This window comes from Arachis hypogaea, chromosome 13, assembly GCF_003086295.3.
Source record: "Arachis hypogaea cultivar Tifrunner chromosome 13, arahy.Tifrunner.gnm2.J5K5, whole genome shotgun sequence".
Lineage (NCBI taxonomy): Eukaryota > Viridiplantae > Streptophyta > Magnoliopsida > Fabales > Fabaceae > Arachis > Arachis hypogaea.
In genome coordinates, this window is record NC_092048.1 from 83,933,605 (window position 1) to 83,956,720 (window position 23,116).

Sequence of the window (23,116 nt, forward strand, 5' to 3'; positions counted from 1 at the left end):
AACAAAAAAGCTATGCTTTTTCCACACCAAACTTAGAATATTGCTCGCCCTCAAGCAAAAGAAGAAAGAATAAAGAAGAAGAAGAAGAAGAAAAAGATATAGAGGAGATGGAGGGATGTGTGTATTCGGCCATATAGGTGGGATTGGGTGGGAAAGAGATGTTGAATTTTGAAGGTAGGTGGGTGTATGGATGTGAGTGGTAAATGGAAAACAGAAGGGATGACCATGAATGGAGAGAGAGAGGGTGAGGTAGGTGGGGATCCTGTGAGGTCCACAGATCCTAAGGTGTTAAGGATTTACATCCCTGCACCAATTAGGCATGTAAAATGCCTTTGCATGCAATTCTGGCGTTTAAACGCCGAACTGATGCTTGTTCTGGGCGTTCAACGCCCAGATGCAGCATATTTCTGGCGTTGAACGCCAGCCAGATGCTTGTTTCTGGCGTTCAGCGCCAGCTCTTCTTCACTATGCATTTCTGGCGTCTGAACGCCAGGATGCTGCTTGTTTCTGGCATTCAACGCCAGAAACATGCTCTGTTCTGGCGTTGAACGCCAGCCAGATGCTCCTTACTGGCGTTTAAACGCCAGTAAGATCCTCCTCCAGGGTGCGATTTTTCTTCTGCTATTTTTGATTCTGTTTTCAATTTTTATATTTACTTTGTGACTCCACATGATCATGAACCTAATAAAACATGAAAAGAACAACAAAATTAAAATAAAATTAGATAAATAAAAATTGGGTTGCCTCCCAATAAGCACTTCTTTAATGTCAATAGCTTGACAGTGGGCTCTCATGGAGCCTCACAGATGTTCAGAGCATTGTTGAGACTCTCCAATACCAAACTTAGAGTTTGGATATGGGAGTTAAACACCAAACTTAGAGTTTGGTTGTGGCCTCCCAACACCAAACTTAGAGTTTGACTGTGGGGGCTCTGGTTGACTCTGTTTTGAGAGAAGCTTACTGTGCCTCTTTTCCATGATTACAGAAGGATGTCCTTGAGTTTTAAACTCAAGGGAGTCCTCATTCAATTGAAGGACTAGTTCACCTCTGTTAACATCAATCACAGCTCTTGCTGTGGCTAGGAAGGGTCTTCCAAGGATGATGGATTCATCCTCATCCTTCCCAGTATCTAGGATTCTGAAATCAGCAGGGATGTAAAGGTCTTCAACCTTTACTAATATGTCCTCTACTTGTCCATAAGCCTGTTTTCTGGAATTGTCTGCCATCTCTAATGAGATTTTAGCAGCTTGTACCTCAAAGATTCCTAGTTTCTCTATTACAGAGAGGGGCATGAGGTTTATCCCTGAACCAAGGTCACACAGAGCCTTTTCAAAGATCATGGTGCCTATGGTACAAGGTATTAGGAACTTTCCAGGATCCTATTTCTTCTGAGGCAATGTCAGTTGATCTAGATCACTCAGTTCATTGGTGAACAAGGGAGGTTCATCTTCCCAAGTCTCAATACCAAATAATTTGGTATTCAGCTTCATGATTGCACCAAGGTACTTGGTAACTTGCTCCTTAGTAACATCCTCATTCTCTTCAGAAGAGGAATACTCATCAGAGCTCATGAATGGCATAAGGAGGTTTAATGGAATCTCTATGGTCTCTAGATGAGCCTCAGATTCCTTTGGTTCCTCAAAGGGAAACCCCTTATTGATCACTGGACGTCCCAGGAGGTCTTCCTCCTTGGGATTCACGTCCTCCCCTTCCTCTTTGGATTCGGCCATGATGGTCATTTCAATGGCCTTGCACTCTCCTTTTGGATTTTCTTCTGTATTGCTTGGGAGAGTACTAGGAGGGATTTCAGTGACCCTTTTACTCAGCTGGCTCACTTGTGCTTCCAAATTTCTAATGGAGGACCTTGTTTCATTCATGAAACTTACAGTGGCCTTAGATAGATCAGAGACTAAGTTTGCTAAATAAGAGGTATTTTGTTCAGAGTTCTCTGTCTGTTGCTGAGTGGATGATGGAAAAGGTTTACTATTGTTAAACCTATTTCTTCCACCATTATTAAAGCCTTGTTGAGGCTTTTGATCCTTCCATGAGAGATTTGGGTGATTTCTCCATGAGGGATTATAGGTGTTTTCATATGGTTCACCCATGTAATTCACCTCTGCTATTACAGGGTTCTCAGGATCATAAGCTTCTTCTTCAGAAGATGCCTCTTGAGTACTGTTGGATGCAGCTTGCATTCCATTCAGACTCTGAGAAATCATATTGACTTGCTGAGTCAATGTTTTGTTCTGAGCCAATATGGCATTCAGAGTATCAATTTCAAGAACTCCCTTCTTCTGAGGCGTCCCATTACTCACAGGATTCCTCTCTGAAGTGTACATGAACTGGTTATTAGCAACCATGTCAATGAGTTCTTGAGCTTCTGCAGGCGTTTTCTTTAGGTGAATGGATCCATCTGCAGAAGTATCCAATGACATCTTAGCTAATTCAGACAGACCATCATAGAATATATCCAGGATGGTCCATTCTGAAAGCATGTCAGAAAGACACTTTTTGGTCAGTCCTTTTTATCTCTCCCAAGCTTCATAGAGGGATTCACCTTCTTTCTGTCTGAAGGTCTGAACATCCACTCTAAGCTTACTCAGCTTTTGAGGAGGAAAGAACTTGGCTAAGAAGGCCTTAACCAGCTTATCCCAAGAGTTCAGGCTATCCTTAGGTTGAGAGTCCAACCATACTCTAGCTCTGTCTCTTACAGCAAAAGGGAAAAGCATAAGCCTGTAGACTTCAAGATCTACTCTATTAATCTTAACAGTATCACATATCTACAAGAATTCAGTTAAGAACTGAAAAGGATCTTCAGATGGAAGTCCATGAAACTTGCAGTTCTGCTGCATCAGAGAAACTAATTGAGGTTTCAGCTCAAAATTGTTTGCTCCAATGGGAGGAATGGAGATGCTTCCTCCATGTAAATTGGAATTAGGTACAGTAAAGTCACCAAGCATCCTCCTTGCATTATTATTATTTTTGGCTGCCATCTCCTCTTCTTGTTCGAAAATTTCTGACAGGTGCTTGCTGGATTGTTGTAATTTAGCTTCTCTTAGTTTCCTCTTCAGAGTCCTTTCAGGTTCAGGGTCTGCTTCAACAAGAATGTTCATGTCCTTGCTCCTGCTCATATGAAAAAGAGGGAACAGAAAAATAATAATAATAGGGATCCTTTTTATCTAAGTATAGAGGTCCCTGTGTGAGTAGAAGAAAAGAAGAGTAATGTAAAGAAAGAAACACAAGGGTGAGGAGAGCAGAGATATGAGATGAAGAGAAGTGTTAGTAGATGAATAAATAAATAGAAGGAGATGAGAGAGAAAGAAAATTTTCGAAAATTATTTTTGAAAAAGAGTTAGTGATTTTCGAAAATAGTTTTTGAAAAAGGTTAGTAATTTTCAAAAATTAAAATAAAAAATTAAAATAATTAGTTAATTAAAAAGAATTTTTGAAAAAGAGAGAAGATATTTTTGAAAATCAGAGAGAGAGAGAGAGAGTTAGTTAGGTAGTTTTGAAAAAGATAAGAAACAAACAAAAAGTTAGTTAGTTAGTTGAAACAAATTTTGAAAATCAATTTTGAAAAGATAAGATAAGAAGTTAGAAAAGATATTTTAAATTCAAATTTTTTGAAAAAGATATGATTTTGAAAAAGATAAGATAAAAAGATATTTTTGAAAAGATATGATTGAAATTAGTTTTGAAAAAGATTTAATTTTTAAAATCACAATTAATGATTTGATTCACAAGAAATCACATAATATGATTCTAGAACTTAAAGTTTGAATCTTTCTTAACAAGTAAGTAACACACTTGAAATTTTTGAATCAAAACGTTAGTTGTTGATGATATTTTCGAAAATTATGAGATAAAATTAAGAAAAATATTTTTGAAAAATATTTTTATAATTTTCGAAAATAAATAAGAAAAATAAAAAAGATTTGATTTTTGAAAAAGATTTTGAATAGATAAGATTTTTAAATTGAAAATTTGATTTGACTCATAAGAAACAACTAATTTTAAAAAATTTTGAAAAAGTCAACTCAAATTTTCGAATTTATGAGAAGAAAAAGGGAAAGATATATATTTTTTTTAAATTTTTAATGATGAGAGAGAAAAACATGAGAATGATGCAATGCATGAAAGTTATGGATCAAAACAATGAATGCATGCAAGAATGCTATGAATGTCAAGATGAACACCAAGAACACATTGAAGATCATGATGAACATCAAGAACATATTTTTGAAAAATTTTTTATGCAAAGAAAACATGCAAGACACCAAACTTAGAAATCTTTCATGTTTAGACACTATGAATGCAAAAATGCACATGTAAAACAAGAAAAGATGCAAAACAAGAAAACATCAAGATCAAACAAGAAGATTTACCAAGAACAACTTGAAGATCATGAAGAACACCATGAATGCATGATTTTTTCGAAAAATGCAAGATGAACATGCAATTGACACCAAACTTAAAAATTGGCTCAAGACTCAAACAAGAAACACAAAATATTTTTGATTTTTTTTTTATTTTCTATTTTTTTTTTTTTTTGTATTTTTCGAAGATTATTTGTGAAAAAGAAAAATAAGGATTCCAAAATTTTTAATATGAATTCCAGGAATCTTGCACTCTTAGTCTAAAGCTCCAATCTGAGGGTTAGACATGGCTTAATAGCCAGTCAAGCTTTAGCATGTAACATCAGAATATACTGCTCATTACTTATCAAATTAACTTGCCTCTATACTGATGGTTGGAAGCCCCTATCCAAAAGAATTAGACATGGCTTTACAGCCAGCCAGGCTCCAACATTTTTCATGAAACGCTAGAATTCATTCTTAAAAATTCTGAAGAAAAAATATTTTTGAAAAGAATTTTTATTTTTTCAAAAATAAGGGAGAAATTTTTTTTGAAAGATTTTTGAAAAATTTTTTTGAAAATAAAATAAAAAGAAAGTTACCTAATCTGAGCAACAAGATGAACCGTCAGTTCTCCAAACTCGAACAATCCCCGGCAACGGCGCCAAAAACTTGGTGCACGAAATTGTGATCTCAGGCAACGGCGTCAAAACTCTGTACGCACATCTTAATAAATTGTTTTTCATTCACAACTTCGATACAACTAACCAGCAAGTGCACTGGGTCGTCCAAGTAATAAACCTTACGTGAGTAAGGGTCGATCCCACGGAGATTGTCAGCTTGAAGCAAGCTATGGTCACCTTGTAAATCTCAGTCAGGCGGATATCAAATAGTTATGGAGTTTTCGAATATAATTAAAAATAAACAGAAAATAAAGATAGAAATACTTATGTATATCATTGGTGAGAATTTCAGATAAGTGTATGAAGATGCGTTCGTCCCTCTGAACTTCTGCTTTCCTGCTGTCTTCATCCAATAAATCTTACTCCTTTCCATGGCTGGCTTTATGTAAGGACATCACCATTGTCAATGGCTACTTTTCATCCTCTCTGGAAAATGGTCTGATGCACTGTCACTGCATGGCTAATCGTCTGGAGGTATCACCGTGGTCAATGGCTGCATCCTATCCTCTTGTGAAAATGGTCTAAATGCTCTGTCACAGCACGGCTAATCATCTGAGGTTCTCGATCATACTGGAATAGGATTCACCCTCCTTTTGCATTTGTCACTACGCCCAGCACTCGCGAGTTTGAAGTTCATCACAGTCATTCAATCCCAGAGTCCTACTTGGAATACCACAGACAAGGTTTAGACTTTCTGGACTCTCATGAATGCCGCCATCAATCTAGCTTATACCACGAAGATTCTGATTAAGAGATCCAAGAGTTACTCATTCAATCTAAGGTAGAACGGAAGTGGTTGTCAGGCACGCGTTCGTGGGAGAATGATGATGATTGTCACATTCATCACATTCATGTTGAAGTGTGAATGAATATCTTAGAAGCGAAATAAGTTCAATTGAATATAAAACAGTAGTACTTTGCATTAATTCATGAGGAACAGCAGAGCTCCACACCTTAATCTATGGAGTGTAGAAACTCTACCGTTGAAAATACATAAGTGAAAGGTTCAAGCATGGCTGAATGGCCAGCCCCCATGATCTAAGAACCAGACGTCCCAAGATGTCTAATACAATAGTAAAAATGCCCTATTTATACTAAACTAGTTACTAGGGTTTACAAAAGTAAGTAATTGATGCATAAATCCACTTCCGGGGCCCACTTGGTGTGTGCTTGGGCTGAGCTTGAAGTTTCCACGTGGAGAGGTCATTCTTGGAGTTGAACGCCAGTTTGTAACGTATTTCTAGCGTTCAACTCTGGCTTGTAACGTGTTTCTGGCGTTTAACTCCAGACAGCAGCGTAGAACTGGCATTCAACGCCCTTTTACGTCATCTAAACTCAGCCAAAGTATGGACTATTATATATTTCTGGAAAGCCCTGGATGTCTACCTTCCAACGCAATTGGAAGCGCGCCATTTTGAGTTCTGTAGCTCCAGAAAATCCACTTTGAGTGCAGGGAGGTCAGAATCCAATAGCATCAGCAGTCCTTCTTCAACCTCTGAATCTGATTTTTGCTCAAGTCCCTCAATTTCAGCCAGAAAATACCTAAAATCATAGAAAAACACACAAACTCATAGTAAAGTCCAGAAATGTGAATTTAACATAAAAACTAATGAAAACATCCCTAAAAGTAACTAGATTCTACTAAAAAATACTAAAAACAATGCCAAAAAGCGTATAAATTATCCGCTCATCAGGTGCGCGATGATGGACACATCCGTGCGGGTCAGAAAATTTCTATCGACGCGCACGCGCATTTGGCGCGCACGCGTGGATCGCAAAAGCAATCGGCACACACGCACGCATGGCGCACACGCGTGGAAAGCTGCACGTGACCTCATTAAAGGAAATCGTGCCTGGCGATTTCTGAGGCTCATTATGCCTAATTTCAAGCTGTTTCTGCAGGGACAAGACCCAAGGATGCTAGGGAGAAAGGGGGGATCACTCATTTTTACACTAGGACATAATTTTTAGTTAGTTTTTGGTTCTTGTGTTATTCTAGAGGGAGAAACCCTTGTTCCTCTCTAGATCTAGTTTTAATTTGATCTTCCCTTGTTGATTTGTGACTTGGACTTGTTAATTACTAGTTTTAATTGTTCAATTTGAATTCCTTGTTACAATTTTGCTTATATCTTGTGATAGTTTATGAATTCTTGTCAATTGTTATTTTATACCCATTTCATGAATGTTGTGAATCTTGACTTGTTGATGTTACATTAATGATTTCTATGTTTAGCCTTGTTGTTTGGATGATCATATGTTGATAATTGTTAGTGGGTACTTGTAGATTTCAATTTAATTGATATTTTGAACATGTCTTTTGTTAATGCTTACCAAGTGTTTGATGAATTGTTTACTTTGATTATGGAGTAGTCTTCTTTACTCTTGGCCTAGGTCAAGGGAATTGGGTAAACTTGAGTCATTGGGTCTAATGGATTTGATGATTTGGGAGCCCTAGGTGATCAATTTGATACTCATTGATGCCAACCCACTACTAATCTAATTAGTAGGTAGGTTGGGACTTATGGGTTGATGTGATCATAGCCATATGACGTACTTCAAGTCTAGAAGTAGATATCACGTACTTAAGACTTTGAGAGTAGACTTAATAAGCTTGGTTCCTCAAAATTGTCAAGATATAGTTGTTAGACAAGGATGGTGGCCCCAATTCCTAAGCCTAGCCAAGGGTTGCTTTTATTATTCATATTTGAAAATCGATTTTCTCAACCAATTGCTTTAGTTGTAGTTACTTGTTTGGGTTATAATAGAATTAAGTGGAAGGTTGTTTATTCATTGAAGTTGCTCATGTTTTGCTTAGTTAATTGAACTAGTTGTTGCATTTTAAGATTACTTGCTTGTTAAGATTCCCATTTATTTTCATGCTCATAACTCACAACCCCGGATTTCTAACCAATGTTGAAGCACATGTTTGCCCATTCCTTGTGAGACGACCTGAGGTTTGAATACTTCGGTTATTTCTATTGGGGTTGAACTTGTGACAACCAGATCCCTCTTCTAAATTTGACCCCCGAGGATTATTGTTGGTAGAGCTATACTTGCAACGCGACCTTATTGGAAAAAAATCTTTACCAATACACCCTTGGGGCTCGTGTCACCTACCCTAGCCCACTCCTATAAATAACCCTCATTTTAACCTTTTATACACATCAAATCCCCCTTTGGCCGAATTGCTCTCCCCCTCCATCTCCTTCTATTTTCTTCTTCTTCTACTCCATTCTTCTCTTTTCTTTATTTTTACTCGAGGACGAGCAAAGCTTTTAAGTTTGGTGTGGGAAAATCATTTCTTTTTGCTTTCCATTATCGCTTATGGCACCCAAGGTTGGAGAATCCTCAAGAAAGAGGAAAGGAAAGGCAGTAGCCACCACCTCTAAATCTTGGGAAATGGAGAGATTCATCACTAAAGCCCACCAAGACCACTTTAATGAAGTAGTGGCAGAGAAAAAGGTGATCCCTAAGGTCCCTTTCAGGCTCAAGAAGAATGAGTATCCGGAAATCCAAAGAGAGATCTGAAGAAGAGGTTGGAAAGTTCTAACCAATCCCATCCAAGAGGTTGGGATCTTAATGGTGCAAGAGTTCTATACTAATACATGGGTCACATAAAACCATTACATTAATGTGAACCCAAATCCCAAGAATTGGAGCACAATGGTCCAAGGGAGAATCTTAGATTATAACCCGAAAAGTGTGAGGTTGGCGTTCAACTTACCTCTGATACAAGGAGACCCACATCCTTACACTAGGAGAGTTAACTTTGATCAAAGACTGGATCAAGTTTTCTCAGACATCTGTGTGGAAGGAGCACAGTGGAAAAGGGATTCCCGAGGCAAGCCCATTCAACTAAGAAGGCTTGACCTCAAGCCCATAGCTAGAGGATGGTTGGAATTCATCTAACGCTCTATCATCCCTACTAGCAACCGGTCAAAAGTGACTATTGAAAGAGCCATCATGATCCATTGCATCATGATTGGAAGTAAGGTGGAAGTACATGAGGTGATCCCTCAAGAATTGTACAAGATAGCTGAGAAGCCTTTCACCAAAGCGAGGTTGGCATTCCCACACCTCATCTGTCATCTATGCAATTTAGCTGGAATTGTCATAGAGGGAGATATCTCTATTGAGGAGGACAAGCCCATCACTAAGAAGAGGATGGAGAAAACTAGAGAGCATGCACATGAGCCTGTGCAATCGCCTCAGCATGAGATCCCTGAGATGCCTCAAGAGATGTATTTTCCTCCTCAAAGTTATTGGGGTCAATGGCATACATCTGTGGGAGAATTAAGCTCTAACATGAATCAGTTGAGGATGGAGCATCAAGAGCATTCCACCATCCTCAATGAAATTAGAGAACACCAAAGGGCTATGAGAGAAGAACAACAAAGACAAAGGAGTGACATTGAAGAGACCAAGCACTACATTGGATCCTCAAGGAGGAGCACCAGCCACCACCATTAAGGTGGATTCATTCTCTTTATCGCCTCTGCTTATGTTATTTTTCTGTTTTCTGTTATGTTGTATTGTCTGTTCTCTTGTTCTTATTGCATAATCATTTCCATCTATGTCTTTAAGCTATAAAATATTTCATATATCTCTCCACTTACTTAAAATAAAATTTTATTTGAAAAAATTTGAGAGATACATGAATTTTTCAAGTTATAAAATAAGAATAGTTGAATTATCTTGATGTGGTGGCATTACTTTTGTTTTCTAAATGTACAAATAAATAGTGCATATTTGAATTTGAAATTAAAAATATTGGCTCTTGAAAAAATGACGATAAAAGTGAAGTATTATTCGTAATCTGAAAAATCTAAAAATTGATTCTTGAAGCAAGAAAAAGCAGCAAAAAGAAAAGGAAAAAGCATGTTGCAAAAGAAAAAAATTATATGCATGCGAAAAAAAATAATAAAATGGCAAAAAAAAATAAAATGAAAAAAATAAAAAGAAGAAAAAGCCAATAGCTCTTTAAACCAAAAGGCAAGAGCAAAAAGCCAATAACTCCTTAAACCAAAAGGCAAGGGTAAAAGGATCTACAGATCCTAAGAGTGTGCTTAAGAACTCTGGACACCTCTATTTGGGGATTCTAGCAAAGCTGAGTCATAAATCGAATGGGTTCATCCAGTTAAAAGTGTCTGTGGCATTTATGTATCCGGTGGTAATACTGGAAAACAAAGTGCTTAGGGTCACGGCCAAGACTCTGAAAGCTGTGTTCAAGAATAAAAAATAACTGAACTAGGAGAGTCAATAATATCATCTGGATTCTAAATTCCTAAAGAGACCAACATTTTTGAGTTTTAATGGATAGTGAGATGCTAAAACTATTCAAAAGCAAAAAGCTACTAAGCCCCGCTCATCTAATTGAAACTGAGCTTCAATGGAAACTCTGAGATTTATTGTACCTTACTCTTCTTTTTATCCTACTGTATTTTTAGTTGCTTGGGGACAAGCAACAGTTTAAGTTTGGTGTTGTGATGAGCGGATATTTTATACAGCTTTTGGCATCATTTTCATATAGTTTTTAGCATGTTTTGTTTAATTTTTATTAAGTTTTCATAAGTTTTAGTGTAAAATTCACATTTTTGGATTCTACTATGATTTTGTGTATTTTTGTAAAATTTCAGGTTTTTTCTGGCTGAAATTGAGGAGCTGGAGCAAAAGTCTGATTCAGAGACAGAGAAAGCACTGCAGATGTGATGAATCCATATTTGATGATGATTTTTGGTTAGAATTGAATGGATTTTCATCATATAAACTTGCACTTATTCCCTGGAATAGCATGCTTTTGAATTTTCCTTCCAAATTATGCTTGATTATGAAAATATGCTTTTTTGTGCCTAATTTAATCTATTTTATTCCATTTGCCTTCCATTCGATGCCTTGATGTTGTTTGTGAGTGATTTCAGGTGTATAAGCTAGGAATGGGTTGGAGAAAATGGAAGAAGAGCATACAAAGTGGAGGAAACATGAAGAATCAAAGGAGATGAGTTCAGAGACGTGTGCATGCATACAGCTGCTTGTGCATACGCACAGCTTCCAATCAGAGCGCGTGGATTGCTTCGAGCGCGTCGGGCGTCCATTCAAGCATCACCTAGTGTGCATGCGCACGGCTACTTGTGCGTACGCACAGGACGGGATTTTTCGCAAGGTGTGCGGACGCACGCATCTGTGCGTCCGCACAGGTGTCCGTACATGACTTCATTAAAAGAGCACGTGACTTGTGATTTGGGGGCTTTGGAGGCCCATTTCTGAAGTCTTCTAGCTCATATTGGAAGGAAAATGAGGGAAAAACATAGCATATCATTAGGATAGTTTAGGAGTAGTAGTAGGAAGCTTTTACATTGGTTTTTCTCTAAGTTTTTCATCATCTATATTAGGGTTTTACTCAGGTGACACCGTCATGGTAGACCCACCTCGAAGAATCACCTTGAAAGAGGTCGGAGCTACTGATCTTGACTTGAAACCGCTCCAAATTTTGTATCCAGCTTTACATCCAAATTTTGAGCTCAAGTCCGACACGAAAAACTTGCTCCCCAAATACAATGGACTGCCTAGGGAGGATCCTCTAAAGCATCTAAAGGATTTCCAAGTTGCATGTGCAACTGCGAAAAGACATGGGGCGGATGAAGCCGCAGTGTTGGTCTTCACTTTTCCTTTCTCTTTGGAGGGAAAAGCGAAGGAGTGATTTTATACTCAACTGGGTGAAGTTAGATACAATTGGGACTTGTTGCGTAAAGAATTTTTGGAAAAGTTCTACCCTCCTCAGAAAACAGACAAGTTGCGAAGAGAGATCTCTTGCATTGTGCAACAAGATGAGGACACTTTGTATGAATACTGGGAGAGATTCAAGAAGTTGCTGGAGGCTTGCCCTTACCACAGGATTGATGAGTTGGTTCTTATCAGTTATTTCTGTAAAGGAATGCACCACCAAGACAAGCTTCTCCTAGATGCCGCGAGTGGAGGATCATTGACCAAAAACAAGACCGCTGCAGAAGCGTGGGAAGTTATATCAGACTTTGCTGACTCCACTCAGCACTCAAGGGTAAGGAGTCCACAACCGAAAGCTTTGAGTGAAGTTTCTCCCTCCGGAGATGCTATTTTTCCAAGACCCTTGGTAAAATGACAATCTTGTTGTGACAAATCACCCAAGGGCAACAAATTCCTCAAGCTTTGATAAATGCTCCATCTCAACCTCCAAGGATCGAAGGACCATCAAGAATATGTGGTGTTTGTGCTTGTAATACTCATTACACTGATGAATGCCCTTAAGTCCAAGAGGACACTACATTGGCAGTAGCCAACCCTTATCCGTAAAGACCAAATTACAACCAAGGATCCTACCAACATCGAGGCAATCAAAACCAAGGGTGGAGAGATAATTCAAATCAAAAGTGGAACCAAGCTCCTCAAGCTCATCCCAACCAAAATTCTCAAGTCTAATACCATCAACAACCCCAAGGTCAACCACAATACCAACAACCCTACCAACAACCCCCACAATCTCAACCTCAAGGGAAGTACCTACACCCACATAGTAGGTCTAGCCCTCCTCAAGTTAACCAAGCCCTTCCCTCCAATCAACCTCACATGAATGACACAATTCACACCTTCATGCAAGAGCAACGAGAGTTCCATAATAAACAAGAGGCATATATGGCTACGATAGACGAAGCCCTTTCCCGTTTAACTCTCCCTCCTCAAACTGCACAAAACACCCAACAAGCTTCAACCTCGAGTAATTTACCCTCCCAGTCTCAACCCAACCCTAAGGGTAGCATTAATGCCATTACCCTTAGGAGCGGCACTAAATTGGATAAGAATGTTGCGATGCCTACAAAGTTGAGTGAGGAGATAAACATTGAAGAGGTAGGAGATGAAGTGGAGGTGATGAGGGATGAAGATGAAAATGTTGACAAAAGTGAGGACGAACCATCCAAGGTCAAGGAGCCAAAGAGAAAGACTTTGCTTGAAGGGCCTTTGCCCATACCATTCCCAACCTTAGCCAAGAAGGCCAAGAAACAAGAAGAGCTTGACCCCACTATGATGGAAGTTTTTGAGAAGGTTGAAGTCACCGTCCCTCTCTTTCAGGCCATTCAACAAGTGCCAAAGTATGCCAAGTTCCTTAAGGATGTTTGCACTCACAAAGACAAACTTGGCAACCTCAACAAAAAGCCAGTAGATGATTGATAAACCATTATTTTATGATTTATATTGTGTTTAATTGAGTGGTTTTATCAAGTCTTTACCTACTTATTCATATAGATTGCATGAATTTTATAATTCCTTCCTAGTATTGTTTATGGTTGAAAACTTGCTTCCTAGAAACCTTTAATTAGTACATTTTAACTCTCCTTTATCCCATTCGATGTCATGATCCGTGTGTTAAGTGTTTCAGGCTTCATAGGGCAGGAATGGCTCAGAGAATGGAGAGGAAGCTTGCAAAATTGGAAGGAACACAAGAAACCAAGGAGATGACCAGCGAACACTGACACGACCACATGGCTTGCACAAGCGCGCGAAATGAAGAAATCACAGCGACGCGAACACGTGCCTGACGCAAACGCGTGGATTGGAGTCTACACAAATGACGCGAACGCGTGACAAGGAAAATTTCTGAATGACGCGAACGCGTGGACGACGCGTACGCGTGACCTGCGCGATCTACAAAAATAACAGAATACGCTGGGGGTAATTTCGGGCTGCGTTTTGACCCAGTTTTTGGCCCAGAAACACAAACTAAAGCAAGGAAACATGCAGAGACTCAATACACATCCACATACATTCAGATAGATTGATATTAGGATTATTTTTTTAGTTTTAGATCTGAATCTAGATTAGCTTTATATTGATAGTTTATGCTTTCGCTTTGGATTTTGGATGCTGAAGAGTCATTACCTCCGTGAAGACATCACTTTAGTTTGTTTCCATATTCCTTTACTCTTATTAGTTGCTCATTGACCATATTCAAATTAGTATGTTGCATTTTGGATTTATCAATATATGGAGTTACTTTTACTTTTAATTAATTTCAATTCTCTATTTTATTTTATTTAATTTATTATGTCTTCTTATATTTTTATGAGCATTAAATCCATGTCAATGGAGTAAATTTCCTACTTGACATGGGGGTTGATTAAGAAGAGACACTTGAGTTGGAATGTTTAAGTGCTTAGTTAAATTGGACGTTGTTGGCTAATTCTATACCTACTAACGCTAGACGTTCCCAAGGGAGAGGACTAGGATTTGCGGGTAAGAGTTAGCTCAATCACTTGACTTTCCTTTATTTAGTAAGGGTTAACTAAGTGAAAACAACAACCTCTTTATACTACACTTGAGAAGATTCCAACAAGGATAGAACTTCCAATTAATCATTCCCCCAGTCAAGGCCTTTTAATATTAATAATAATTCTTAGTTTTATTGCTTTAATTTACAATCATTTTAATTACTCATTATCCAACTCAAGCCTTCTGGAAAATTTCTGATTAATAAATTAGCACTCTTTCCTGCAACTCGTTGGGAGACGACCTGGGACTCATACTCCCAGTATTTTTAATTCTAAAATTTGTGACAACCCTTTTTAAATTGAGAAGGCAGATCTTAGCTGGTTGAAAACTGTACTTGCAACGTATCTCGTTTATTAATTTCTTAATTGGTCAATTTCCGCTACCGTCAATGATTCTATCTCTTCTTTACTTCCTGAAAAATGGAATGATCCCGGCCCATGTTTGGTCACTTGCTTGATTGGTGGGATGAAATTCATGGACTGTATGTGTGATCTCAGGATGTGCATAAGCATTATGCCACTTCCCATTTATGAAAGATTGAATTTGTCACCCCTAAAGAGGTCCAGGGTGAGGTTTGTGCTAGCCGATAAAAGTATTGTGTCAGTTGTGGGGATTGCAGAGAATGTGCTAGTTAATATTCAAGGATTGCTCTTTCTAGTTAATTTTCACATTTTAGAGACCCCCCCTATTGACTCTAATAAGCCATCGTCCATACTCCTTGGGAGGCCATTCTTAAAGACGGCCCGTTTCAAGCTAGATGCGCATTCGGGAGTCTATTCTTTTGAGTCGGATGGCAAGTTAGTCAAGTTCACTTTGGAGGAGTCCAACAAGCCCGTTTTTGAAGCTTATTCTATTTTTAGGTGCGACATCGTTGAAGATCAAGTGATTGAGGATGGCAAGGAGCAAGAAGAGGAGGATGTTTCTAAGAAGTCAAATTCAAAGGATCACACTCAACCCAAGAATGCCAAGGAGTTGGAGATTTTCCTCCTTGGTGAAGTTTCCAAGTGACCAATAAAGCCATGCAAATCCAACTTAAGACTCTAAACCAAAGTGCTTGGTGGGAGACACCCCACCATGGTCACATTTTTCCAATTTTATCTCTTGTTTATAGCCTTTTGAGTTATTTGATTTCTTGTGATATAATGGGTAGCTTAGGTTTGGTTTGATGATTTTGAGTTCATTAAGTTAAATTACTTGTGGACCATGAAATTGTACTTGTTTGAATGATTTGGGGTTGGTATGTTGATATGCTAAGGGTAGGAATCTTAGTTTTGAAGAGAAAAGAATTTTCTGAAACAGGGCATCTGTGCGTACGCACGAAGCTGTGCGTGCACATAAAAACTGTGTTTTTCGCCACCTGTGCGGTCGCACGAACCTGTGTCTCCGTGCGCACCTTGAAATGCCCTCTGGTCACAGCGCCAGCACAGCTTGTGCGTGCGCGCTACCCTGTTTTCTCTGATCTGTGCATGCGCACAGCTGCGTGCGTACGCACACGTCCCCTCTCATACTTCATCTGTGTGGCCACACAGACGTGTGCGCCCGCATACCAATTGCAGACCCCTCTGGTGGGAGTGAGGGAACAGCTTGTGCGCATGCTCAACCTCCCCCATTTTTGGCCTCTGTGCGTGCGCACGGACCTGTGTGCGCACGCACACATGATTCTGTCCTCAAGTGAAAAGAAAAACCTGTCTGTGCGGTCGCACCTCTTTATGCGTCCGCACGTCTTTATGTAACCTCTCTGGTTGCAACGATCGCACGCTGTGTGCATTTGCACCTTTCTAAGTTTTCGTCTCTGTGCGTCCGCACAGGCCCCTGTGCGCCCGCACACATCGCGTTTTGGGCGTTAACAGGGCAACCTGCTCTGTTGAGAGGCAGCTCCTCTCTTTTCTTCTTTTCTTCATAACTGCTCTCTCTCTCTCTCTCTCTCTCTCTCTCTATCTTCTCTGCCCAGCTCTGTCGGTCCCTGCCGCCGGCTACCGCTGCCGTCAGCCCGCCGTCGGCGAGCTTTCTCTCTCTCTCTCTCTCTTTCTCTTACTTCTCTTCTCTTTTCTTTCCTTCTTTCTTTTCTTTCTCTTTTCTCTATTCACCACCGGTGAGTTTTTTCTTCCGATGCTTCATTTTTCCGGTGAACCCAAATGCCATGATTTTGCAATGGCTATAAGAAGTGCCATTGTTCCTCCCTAGTTCTTATTCTTTTCAACCTCTATATCTCAGGTTCTTGTTTTTTTTCCTTTCTATTTATGTTAATATTTTTGCAATTGCTTTCATTTCTTTTATGTTGCTTAGATTTAATTAGCTACTTTCTTTGTTGTTTCTTTGTATTGCAAAGTGTTGTTGCTTGATTGTTGGGTTGGTTATGATCAAATTTGAGCTTAGTTGTGATGAACTTGCACATTGCATACCACATGTTCGATAAAATACCTCAATGATTATTTTATTTGATTCATATGACTTGGCCATCCTATGTGTTCAATTTATCTTTTGTTAGGCATATTGTATGAATTGTGCAACTTCTATTATGACTTTTGATGGTAATTAAGTGAATTCACCAATGCATTTCCTTGATTGTTGATGTGAAATTTTGGTTGCAAATGCATTATGTTGGTGTAATTTAAGTTTCATTGTTCATCTTGGAATTTATATTGAGTAACCACTTTACAAATGTTCACCTTTTAATGATGTCTTGATCAAACATCTTTTGGCTTCCAATTAAGAATATTGTATGTGTGATTACCACTTCTTGAGGATGAACAATTGACAATCCCCTTTTGGTGCTTGCTTGAAGTTGCTTTCATTTCTCTGTTTTATATTTGCAACTTGAGCACTTAGTCGTGAAGCTTTGAACTGTAAATTACCTTAAGGGTGTGATTGCCGTGATATCCGGCCGGTGTGTGTGTTCCAACGGCACGCATCATTGGAATATACACACCGTATTTTTGTAAATCACACTATTTCTATAAGCTCTTTTAACCTTGTTAGTGCTTCCTTAATGATTTTACCTTATTGTTGCCCTATGATCTCGAAGTTCTTTTATTTGTATTTTCAGGATGAGGAAGAAGGGTAAGGCACTGGTTACTTTGCTGATTGAGCAGACCACCGCTCGCTTACTGACGAACTGAAGATTGATGGTTTAAAATTTACAATAAATTCTCGTTGCAAGTATAGTTTCTAAACCAACAAAAATTCTTTCGTACAAAAACTTGTTTGTCACTTAAGCAAACCCAATAAAAATAAATAACCGAAGTATTTAAACCTCGGGTCGTCTCTCAAGGAGTTGCAGGGCAGTATAATTTATTATTGGTTATGAAAAAGGAAAAATCTTTGGGTTTTCAAAATAAGGATCAGGTAATTTAAAGGACAAGAAAATAAATTAATAATAATAAAATCTCTTGGCAAGGTATGAGAAATTGAGGTCCTATCATAGTTATCCTTATCAGGTGTGAAGAGAATTGGATTCTGCTCCCACTTAAATTAACCCTTGCTAAACAAAGGAAAGTCAAGTGGACAAATTGATTTGATCCTCAGGTCCTAGTCAACTCCTATGAGAAGACTAGAGTTATTGGAGTACAAATTAATCAGCGAGAATTCCAATTTCAATCAACAGCTGAGTTTGACAACTCAAGTATCTCCAATTCATCAATTCATCAATTAAAACCAAGAACATAAAAAGCTAAAAAAAATATAAATCTGAAATACCTCAAATTGCATTAATAAAAGAAATCAAATATAACATGAAAATTCATAAATTAAATTGGGAAGATAAATAAAAGGAACATTGAACCTGAAATTGAGAAGAAGAAATCCTAATCCTAAAACCTAAGAGAGATGAGAGAGCCTCTCTCTCTCTAGAAAACTACATCTAAAACCTAAAATTATGTGAATATGAGTTAATGTTTTTCTATGTAAATTTGTTGATTCATCCATTCTCTGGCTTATATTCTGTGTTTCTGGTTTGGATTTGGGCCAAAAAAAAGGGTCCAGAAATTGTTGGGGGCATTTTCTGCAGATTCCTGTACGTGGCGTCTGTTACGCGTTCGTGTGGGTCACGCGTTCGCGTCATCTAAGAGTTTTTCTTGTCACGTGTACGCGTCGGTCACGCGTATGTGTCAATTGCGTTCTGCTCAAAGCGCGCGACCGCATCATCTACGCATTCGCATCACTGCATTTTCGTGCTAGTCACGCGTTCGCGTCGTCCATGCGTTCGCGTCGCTGCCTTTTCTTCAAAACTCCATTTTTGTGCTTTCCTTCCATTTTTGTATGTTTCCTTTTTGTCCTTTAAGCCATTCCTGCCCTATGAAACCTGAAAATACTTAACACACAAATCACGGCATCGAATGGTAATAAAGGATAATTAAATTTAATATTTTTAAAGCATAGGAAACATGTTTTTCACATATATCACATAATAAGGAAGAAAAAGTAAAACCAAGCAATTTACATGAATAAGTGGGTGAAGGATTGAATAAATCACTTAAATTGAGCACAAAATACATCATAAAATATGGGTTTATCAACCTCCCCACACTTAAACAATAGCATGTCCTCATGCTAAATCCAAGAGAAAGGGTAAAGTTAGAATGGTAGATTCTCATGCAATGCAATCTATTCTAAATGCAAACTACCTATATGAATCATGCAATTTTAACAATCATCCACCTATATATATAGAGCTTACATGTGGTTAATTTGTTTCATATTTTCAAGGAATCATATATGCATAGCCAAACCTAGATCATGTTAAAGCACTTTCACAATTGAGTTGGGTAAAAAATATTTCACAAACTTGCAAGACAATACAATTAAGCAGAGATATATGGTAATGAGCTATTGAACCCTCACTGGATTTGTGTTTACTCTCTAGTCGCTCAGTGTTTGGGGTTAATCACTCTATTCTTTTGTATTCATACTTTATAAAACTTTGTTCTTTATCTAACCAATCAACAAATATTGAATACAGACATACAAAAATCATGAGGTCTTTCTCAAGATTGTAATTGGGCTAAGGTAAAGGTAGGGGTATATATAAGGCTAAGTGAGCTATAAGTTGAATCCTTAATTAGTCTAAGGTCTCACCTAACATATACATATTCTATATAATTTATAACTTCCTTGGGGTTTCCAATTTTTCTCTTTCTTAATACATACTCATGTACCAATTTCATTTTGATTCTTACCTCATGTGCATTAATTTCTTCACTAAACTTATTATTGGGGTAATTTTGTCCCCTTATTTACTTATTTAACTAAAAGGATTTTTTTTTACCTCAAATTGCATTAATAAAAGAAATCAAATATAACATGGAAATTCATAAATTAAATTGGGAAGATAAATAAAAGGAACATTGAACCTGAAATTGAGAAGAAGAAATCCTAATCCTAAAACCTAAGAGAGAGGAGAGAGCCTCTCTCTAGAAAACTACATCTAAAACCTAAAATTATGTGAATATGAGTTAATGTTGTTCTATGTATATCTGTTGATTCCTCCATTCTCTGGCTTATATTATGTGTTTTTGGTTTGGATTTGGGCCGAAAAAAGGGTCCAGAAATCGCTGGGGGCATTTTATGTAGATTCCTGTACGTGGCGTCTGTCACGCGTTCGCGTGGGTCACGCGTTCGCGTGGGTCACGCGTTCGCGTCATCTGGGAGTTTTCTTGTCTCATGTACGTGTCGGTCACGTGTATGCATCAATTGCATTCTGCTCAAGGCGTGCGTCCACGTCATCTACGCATTCGCATCGCTGTATTTTTGCGCTAGTCACGCGTTCGCGTCGTCCATGCATTCGCATCGCTGCCTTTACTTCAAAACTCCATTTTTGTGCTTTCCTTCCATTTTTGTATATTTCCTTTTTGTCCTTTAAGCCATTCCTATCCTATGAAACCTGAAAATACTTAACACACAAATCACGGCATCGAATGGTAATAAAAGATAATTAAATTTAATATTTTTAAAGCATAGGAAACATGTTTTTCACATATATCACATAATAAGGAAGGAAAAGTAAAACCATACAATTTACATGAATAAGTGGGTGAAGGATTGAATAAATCACTTAAATTGAGCACAAAATATATCATAAAATATGGGTTTATCACTTACCTGATGTTTGGAGGGATCGCCAAGGTAATAGACCGGATACCTTGGTTAACCGAAGAGCCGACTCTCAATACGAGGCTATTGAGAAGTGTAAAATCCATTGGGAGCGGCCGTTGAAGATTCCAAGCCAATACAAGGTGACTATTCACCAAAGGATTGCCTCGTTTCATTGGGAGTTTCTCGAGCGAGAACCCATTGAAGTCAATGAGACTATGGTGCGGGAATTCTATACGAACTACCAAGCTTGGGAAGCGAAGTCAGTTTTTCTCCGGGGAAAGATGTTGGATACATCCAATCAAGCTCTAGAAGCTATTCTGAACATCCTCCATATTCCACTTGAGAAGGATGAATATTCCAAGATAAAAGTGGCTGTCTTCAAAGGAAGAGTATCTCTGACTCCCATTCTTGAGAGAATAGGCCGTCCTAGTGCATCTTGGGAGTATAGCAAAGGGAGGAATTCTGTTTCTACTAGTATTGCATACTCTGATTTGAATGCTGAAGCTCGTATATGGCGTCAGATTGTGGCGGACTACATCAACCCGAGCACCCACACTACCCATGTGAGATTTAGAACTGCTTTGCTACTGTGGGCTATTATGCAAGGGAAGCATATAGCCATCTTGCCTTTATTGCATAAATCGATTTGGAAATTGGTTGAGAAAAAGAATATCAGCATTCCATTTCCGTCGATGGTGATGCGCTTGGCAAACACAGCGGAGGTAGAGAGGTGACCAATGGACATTATGTTCCGAGTTCCTAGAGGCAACAAGTTCATTCCAAGGGGTGATTTGGAAAGATCAACAAACATTACACCCTCCGAGAAGAACACACCCATAGCACCACCATCAACTCTACCAACTTCATCAACTGCTTTACCTTTTTTCCGACCTCTTCCAGATCTATTCCGAGACATCTTGCACGATATCCACCACATGGAGCATTTGGAGCACAAACATTTTAAGTGGATAGCGGCAAAGCTAGAAGGAAGAGACCCCAGCCCGATTTCTAGAGCTTCATCTGAACTAGCTGGGGAGGAGCATGATGCAGTTGACTATCCCATTCTTGAGTCCACCAGCTGAAGGTGGCCCCTCTTTATCCTCCCGGATCGTGAGCATGCACGGAGGACCGTGCACAAATTAAGTGTAGGGGAAGATCGATGACTTCAAGGGGGTAAAAATTTCTCTCTTAAAGACACTTTGCAATGTTTTTTGTAGTATTTTTTCTTCATTTTGAGTAGCTCTATTTCTATTGCATCTTGTTTGGTCTGTTGTAAATATTTCTTTATCATTTTTGGATATTTAGTAGTTAATATTTGCATGTTGCATGATAGAATAAATAAGTTGGTGAAACACCAAGGAATTTCCATGAAACCTTTTCTAGGGGCATACCATTGATTGAATTGAAGAAAAATTGTACTTACCAACTTGCTTGGAGTATTTTGTTTGTAGAACATGGAAATGAGCTAGAACAACATACCTTGTAAGATTTGAGTTTTAATAGATGGTTGCACTTTTCATCCATAATGTTGTTCTTGTGTGTGATTGTACTCCTTTTTTATTGTGATCATTGATTTGCATGATTCTTTATGTCCTGTATTTGTGTTTGGATGCATTTAGCATGATTGAGGCCATCTTTGATGATAAACTCACTAACCTATATGGCCAACCCTTTCATTCACCTTTGTGGATCCCTTTGAGCCTATGAATCCCCTTTTGTTCTGATGATAGCACATTACTCCCCTTAAGTGGAAAATCATTGATGTTCCTGAATTACTCTTTGATTAGCTTGGGTAGATTAGTGTGTAAATTCTAAGTGTGAGGGGAATTTTGGGAAGCATTGGTGATAGAGGCATGAACTCTTTGTGAAAAATTTTTGGACAATTAGGTAATGCTCATGCATTTCACTAATTAAAACGTATGCATTCATAGTTCAATTTAAAAAAAAAACTTATGCATAACAAAGTATGAATAAAAGAGTAAATAATGGATGCATATGCCATGTTTGAAAAGAAAACGCATGAGTGAAGTGAGATAGAAAAAAGAAAATGGGTAGAAAGGTTGTATTGTTATGTGTACATAGGTGATGTAGGATTAGGTGAACACTCAAGCTAATCAAGGAACTAATTCTTTAAGTCCACTTAACCATAATTCATCCTACCTAAACCCTAGCCCTATTACATCCCTCTAAAGACCTCATAATACTTGTTATTCATGCATTAAATACTAGTTGATTGTTAGATGACTTGCAAATCTTTGAAAAGCATGATAAAAGTAGAATTGAGTGGTTATACCCTAAACACTGAGCGAATTGAGTGGATACACATCCGGTGAGGGGTTCGATCGCTCAATTCTATGTTCTTACGCCTCATATTGCATCTTCATGCAAGTTGTTTAATTGGATAGTTTTGATAACTTCAATTCAATTCTTGAGATATTGATCTTAGTGCGTGAACTCTTTGCATTGGCCCTAAAGTTTTCTTGTGATGGATTGGAATTTCATGGTTTGTTTCTACTAACTCTCACATAGTACATATTGGTGATTAGCCTTAGGATAGTTGCATGCATTTAAGTAGTATATAGCATGAGGACATGCTACTGTTTAAGTATAGGGAAATTGATGAATCCATATTTGATGATGATTTTTTGTTAGAATTGAATGGATTTTCATCATATAAACTTGCACTTATTC

The 23,116-nt window shown here is 38.3% G+C and overlaps 2 non-coding genes across 2 annotated transcripts; one reads left to right on the forward strand and one right to left on the reverse strand.

Moving 5' to 3' along the window:
• The first annotated feature begins 2,489 nt into the window (after positions 1–2,489).
• LOC112739150 (small nucleolar RNA R71) lies at positions 2,490–2,597 on the forward strand. The gene has a single exon (XR_003170088.1). It is a non-coding gene; the product is annotated as a small nucleolar RNA R71 (small nucleolar RNA).
• A 9,229-nt stretch (positions 2,598–11,826) lies between these two features.
• On the reverse strand, positions 11,827–11,933 carry LOC112738940 (small nucleolar RNA R71). Its single transcript, XR_003169887.1, has one exon. It is a non-coding gene; the product is annotated as a small nucleolar RNA R71 (small nucleolar RNA).
• Positions 11,934–23,116: the final 11,183 nt, after the last annotated feature.